Source organism: Bubalus bubalis, chromosome 16 (assembly GCF_019923935.1).
Source record: "Bubalus bubalis isolate 160015118507 breed Murrah chromosome 16, NDDB_SH_1, whole genome shotgun sequence".
In the NCBI taxonomy this organism is placed as follows: Eukaryota; Metazoa; Chordata; class Mammalia; order Artiodactyla; family Bovidae; genus Bubalus; species Bubalus bubalis.
In genome coordinates this window covers 15,922,018-15,929,121 of record NC_059172.1, presented here as the reverse complement: position 1 = coordinate 15,929,121, position 7,104 = coordinate 15,922,018, and positions in this window count along the sequence as shown.

The following is a 7,104-nucleotide window of genomic DNA, read 5'->3' as shown; positions in this document are numbered from 1 at the left end:
ATCATTTGAAGAAGGTGGCCATTATCTTCATTACCTCCACCATAGTTTAGTGGTGGTGGTTTAGTCACTAACTCATGTCCGACTCTTGTGACCCCATGGACTGTAGCCCACCAGACTCCTCTGTCCATGGGTTTTTCCAGGCAAGGATACTGGAGTGGATTGCCATTTCCTTCTCCAAACCATAATTTGGCCCCAGGTAGATAGCAAGGAAGGAACACAGATCCAGGCATCAACAGAAAATGAGATTAAAGATTTACTGAGCCTGACCCTACCCATCAGAACAAGACCCAGTTTCCCCCCTCAGGCAGTCTCTCCCATCAGGAAATTTTCATAAGCCTCTTATCCTTCTCCATCAGAAGGCAGACAGACTGAAAACCACAATCACAGAAAACTAACCAATCTGATCACATGGGCACAGCCTTGTCTAACTCAATGAAACTATGAGTTGGGCTGTATAGGGCCACCCAAGGTGGACAGGTCATGGTGGAGAGTTCTGACAAAATATGGTCCACTGGAGAAGGGAATGCCAAATCACTTAAGCATTCTTGCCTTTAGAACCCCAAGAACAGAATGAAAAGGAGAAAAGATAGGATACTGAAAGATGAACTCTCCAGGTTGGTAGGTGCCCAATATGCTACTGGAGAAGAGTGGAGAAATAACTCCAGAAAGAATGAAGAGACGGTACAAAAGCAAAAAACAAAACAAAACAAAAAAAACCCAGTTGTGTAAGTGACTGGTTTTGGAAGCAAGGTCCAATGCTGTAAAGAACAATATGCATAGGAGCCTGGAATGTTAGGTCCATGAATCAAGGTAAATTGGAAGTGGTCAAACAGGAGATGGCAAGAGTGAACATCAACATTTTAGGAATCAGTGAACTAAAATGGGCTGGAATGGGTGAATTTAACTCAGCTGACCATTATATTTACTACTGTGGGCAAGAATCCCTTTAGAAGAAATGGAGTAGCCCTCAGTCAACAGGAGTCCAAAATGCAGTACTTGTATAAAATCTCAAAATGACAGAATGAACTCTGTTTGTTTCCTGAGCAAACAACACAATATCACAGTAATCAAAGTCTATGCCCCAAACAGTGATGCTGAAGAAGCTGGAGTAGAACAGTTTTATGAATACCTACAAGACTGTCTAGAACTAACACCCCCAAAAGAGGTTCTTTTCATTATAGGGCACTGGAATGCAAAAGTAGAAAATCAGAAATACCTGGAAAACAGGCAAATATGGCCGTGAAATACAGAATGAAGCAGGGCAAAGACTAACAGAGTTTTACCAAGAGAACACACTGGTCATAGAAAACACCGTCTCCCAACAACACAAGAGAAAACGCTACACATGGGCATCACCAGATGGTCAACACTGAAGTCAGATTGATTATATTCCTTGCAGCCAAAGTTGGAGAAGCTCTATACAGTAAACAAAAACAAGACCAGGAGCTGACTGTGGCACAGATCATGAACTCCTTATTGCCAAATTCAGACTTAAATTGAAGAAAGTAGGGAAAACCAGTAGGCCATGCAGATATGACCTAAATCAAATCCCTTGAGATTACACATTGGAAGTGAGAAATAGGTGCAAGAGATTAGATCTGATAAACAGAGTGCCTGATGAACTATGGAAGGAAGTTCATGACATTGTATAGGAGACAGGGATCAACACCATCCCCAAGAAAAAAAATGCAAAAAAGTAAAATGGGTGTCTGAGGAGGTCCTGCAAATATCTGTGAAAAAAAGAGAAGCGAAAAGCAAAGGAGAAAAGGAAACATATACCCATTTGAATCTCACTTAATGCCATAACAAATCAGTTTTGGAATCTTTGTTCCTGACCAGAGATCAACCCTGAGTCTTTGGAGTGGGAGCACTGACTCCAAGACCCTAGACCACAAGAGATCTAACCCTCAGTTCAGTCACTTAGTCGTGCCCGACTCTTTGCGACCCCATGAATTGCAGTACGCCAGGCCTCCCTTTCCATTACCAACTCCCAGCGTTTCCTCAAACTCATGTCCATCGAGTCGGTAATGCCATCCAGCCATCTCATCCTCTGTCATCCCGTTCTCCTCCTGCCCCCAATCCCTCCCAGCATCAGAGACTTTTCCAATGAGTCAACTCTTTGCATGAGGTGGCCAAAGTATTGGAGTTTCAGCTCTAGTATCAGTCCTTCCAATGAACACCCAGGACTGATCTCCTTTAGGATGGACTAGTTGGATCTCCTTGCAGTCCAAGGGACTCTCAAGAGTCTTCTCCAACACCACAATTCAAAAGCATCAATTCTTCAGTGCTCAACTTTCTTCACAGTCCAATTCTCACATCCATACATGACCACCGGAAAAATCATAGCCTTGCCTAGATGCACCTTTGTTGGCAAAGTAATGTCTCTGCTATTTAATATCCTATCTAGGTTGGTCATAACTTTTCTTTCCAAGGAATAAGCGTCTTTCAATTTCATGGCTGCAATCACCATCTGCAGGGATTTTGGAGCTGAGAAAAATAAAGTCTGACACTCTTTCCACTGTTTCCCCATCTATTTCCCATGAAGTGATGGGAACAGATGCCTTGATCTTCGTTTTCTGAATGTTGAGCTTTAAGCCAATTTTTCCACTTTAACTTTCATCAAGAGGTTTTTTAGTTCCTCTTCACTTTCTGCCATAAGGGTGGTGTCATCTGCATATCTGATGTTATTGATATTTCTCCTGGCAATCTTGATTCCAGTTTGTGTTTCTTCCAGTCCTGCGTTTCTCATGATGTACTCTGCATATAAGTTAAATAAACAGGGTGACAATATACAGCCTTGACGAACTCCTTTTCCTATTTGGAACCAGTCTGTTGTTCCATGTCCAGTTCTAACTGTTGCTTCCTGACCTGCATACAAATTTCTTAAGAGGCAGGTCAGGTGGTCTGGTATTCCCATCTCTTTCAGAATTTTCCACAGTTTATTGTGATCCACACAGTTAAAGGCTTTGACATAGTCAATAAAGCAGAAATAGATGTTTTTCTGGAACTCTCAGCTAGTGCCTATCCTTCTAAAACTCTCAAAAAATTGCAGAGAAATGAACACTTCCAAACACATTCTATAAGTCCACCATCACCCTGATACCAAAACCAGACAAAGACAACACAAAAAAAGAAAACTACAGGGCAATATCACTGATGAACATAGTTGAAAAAATCCTCAACAAATTTTAGGCAACATAATTCAGCAATACACGAAAAAGCTCAAACTCCATGATAAAGTTGGGTTTATTCCAGGAATTCAAGGATTCTTCAAAGTACACAAATCAATCAAAATGATACACCATATTAAGTAATTGAAAGATAAAAACCTATGATAATCTCAATCGATGCAGAAAAAGCCATTGACCAAATTCAGCAACAATTTATGATTAAAACTCTTCAAAAAATGGGCATAGAAGGAACCTACCTCAACATAGTAAAGGCCATATATGATAAGCCTACAGCAAACATTATTCTCAATGGTGAAAAACTGAAACCATTCCCCCTAAGATCAGGAACAAGACAGGTGTCCATTTTCACAACTATTATTCAACATAGTTCTGGAAGTCCTAGCTACAGGTATCAGAGAAGAAAAAGAAATAAAATGAATCTAGATCAGAAAAGAAGAAGTAAAGCTCTCACTGTTTCCATATAACATGATACTGTACATAGAAAATACTAAAGGTAGTATCAGAAAATTTCTAGAGCTAATCAGTGAATTTAGCAAAGTTGCAGGATACAAAGTCAATACACAGAAATCACTTGCATTTCTATATACTAACAATGGAAAATCAAAATGAAAAAATAAGGAATCAATCCCATTCACCATTGTAACAAAAAGAATTAAATATCTATGGATAAATTTTCCTAAGGAGACAAAAGAACTGTACACAGAAAATTATAAGATACTGATGAAAGAAATCAAAGATGACATAAACAGATGGAGAGAGATTTCATGTTCCTGGGTAGGAAGAATCAATATTGTGAAAATTACTATGCTACCAAATACAATCTACAGATTCAATGTGATTCCTATCAAATTACCAATGACATTCTTCAAAAAAAAAAAAGAACAAAAAATTTCACAATTCATATCGAAACACAAAAGACCCTGAATAGCCAAAGCAGTTTTGAGAAAGAAGAATGGAGCTGGAGGAATCAACCTTCCTGACTTCAGATTATACTACAAAGCTACAGTCATCAAGACAGCATGGTACTAGCACAAAAACAGAAATATAGGCCAATGGAACAAGATAGAAAGCCCAGACATAAACCCATGCACCTATGGGTACCTTATTTTTGACAAAGGAGGCAAGAATATACAATGGGGCAAAGACAGTCTATTCAATAAATGGTGTAGGAAAAACTGGACAGCTACATATAAAAGAATGAAATTAGAACACTTCCTAACACCATACACAAAGACAAACTCAAAATGTATTAAAGACTTAAATGTAAGACCAGAAACTATAAAACTCTTAGAGGAAAACATAGGCAGAACACTGGATGACCTGAATCAAAGTAAGACCCTCTATGACCCACCTCCTAGAGTAATGGAAATAAAAACAAAAGCAAACAAGTGGGACTTGATTAAACTTAAAACCTTTTACACAGCAAAGGAAACTATAAGCAAGGTGAAAAGACAACCTTCAGAATGGGGGAAAATAATGCAAATGAAACAACTGACAAAGGATTAATTTACAAAATACACAAGCAGCTCATACAACTCAATGCCAGAAAAAACAAACAACCCAATCAAAACTGAGGAAAAGACCTAAACACACATTTCTCCAAAGAAGACATACAGGTGGCCAACAAACACATGAAAAGATGCTCAACTCCACTTATTACTAGAGAAATGCAAGTCAAAACCACAATGAGATATCACTTCGCCCTGGTCAGAATGGCCATCATCCAAAAGTCTACAAACAATAAATGCTGTAGAGGGTGTGGAGAAAAGGGAACACTATTAGCAATGGCACCCCACTCCAGTACTCTTGCCTGGAAAATCCCATGGATGAAGTCTGGTGGGCTGCAGACCATGGGGTCGCTAAGAGTCGGACACGACTGAGCGACTTCCCTTTCACATTTCATTTGCATGCATTGGAGAAGGAAATGGCAACCCACTCCAGTACTCTTGCCTGGAAAATCCCATGGATGGAGAAGTCTGGTGGGCTGCAGTCCATGGGGTCGCACAGAGTCGGACACGACTGAAGCGACTTAGCAGGAGCAGCAGCATTATTCCTCAGCAGCAGCACTATTGGTGGGAATGTAAATTGATACAGCCACTATGGAAGACAATATGGAGATTCCTTAAAAACCTGGGAATAAAACCACAGTATGACCCAGAAATCCCATTCCTAGGCATATACCCTGAGGAAACCAAAATTGGAATAGACACATGTATCCCATTGTTCAATGCAGCACTTGTTGCAATAGCTAGAACATGGAAGCAATATAGATGTCCATTGACAGATGAATGGAAAAAAAAGTTGTGGTACATATACACAATGGAATATTACTCAGCCATAAAAATGCACACATTTGAGTCAGTTCTGATGAGGTGGATGAACCTAGAACCTATTATACAGAGTGAAGTAAGTCAGAAAGAGAAAGATAAATATCGTATTCTAACACGCATATATGTAATCTAGAAAAATGGTACTGAAGAATTTATTTATAAGGCAGCAATGGAGAAACACATAGAGAGAAAATAGACTTATGGACATGGGGAGAGGGGAGGACAGGGTGAGATGTATGGAAAGAGTAACATGGAAATTTACATTACCATATGTAAAATAGATAGCCAATGGAAATTTGCTGTATGGCTCATGAAACTCAAACAGGGGCTCTCTGTATCAACCTAGAGGGGTGGGATGGAGAGGGAGATGGGAGGGAGGTTCAAAAGGGAGGGGATACATATATACCTATGGCTGATTCAGGTTGAGATTTTACAGAAAACAGTAAAATTCTGTAAAGCAATTATCTTTCAATAAAAAATAAAATAAATTTAAAAAGTGTTTGATTATATATTTACTTCTTATGAATAATTCTCAATGAGAGAATGTATTGACTCATAAATATAAGGGTTTGATTCTTTTGTCAATAGTGTTACTTACATTCAATATTGACAATAGATCATAACTCAAATTTATATAAACTTGAGTCTCCTCCTGAGTTACACTATATCAAATATGCATAGTTTCCATATCAGTTTGTACATTTTGCTAGTCAAATATCTCACATTTTTTTTTAAGCTTGGCAGTAATAGAGCAACAGGTCAATTCTAAATTAATCTCTATTCCTCTTAGGACACTTTGTGGTGGATGTACAAAGTACACTGGAGAACAATTATTCTGTTAATGGTAAGTTAACCAAAATATAATGCCACCTTGAGAAACTTGAGTTATTTATGTGACCATCACTGACAACAACCTTAATTCCTCTACAGCATTTTTCCAAAGTCAAATAGTTGCTGGTCAATGACTTTTAGAAATCATGAAACTTTAGAATTTTGTTCTTCAATCACAAGAAGTGTATAAATATTTTAAATATAGTATTATCATCTTATGATTTTTAATTTTTCCTTTTTTTATTTGACTATTCTTTGACCAAACTGGAATACAGACTTATTAGATAATTTTTATTATGAAATTAAAATATTTTAATATACTATGCTATTAAAACTATTTAACAGTTGAAAAATGACTTTAAAATATTTTCTCTTGTATAATATCATGAGATGGCTGGATGGCATCACTGACTCGATGGATGTGAGTCTGAGTGAACTCTGGGAGTTGGTGATGGACAGGGAGGCCTGGCGTGCTGCGATTCACGGGGTCGCAAAGAATAGGACACGACTGAGCTACTGACTTGATCTGATCTGAATATCATCTTAATCTAATATTTGGTAGAAATTATAGATTGATAAATATATGGCAAAATTACACACTTTGGTTAAATGACTTGTCTAAGATCATATGGCTAGGATATAATTAAGCCAACAGTGGAACCCAGGTCTCCAGTTCTCAAATGGATACATTTTGTGACTGTAACAATGAGCCCATTTATACTCAAATGGTTTTAAGTAGATGACTGAAGTTC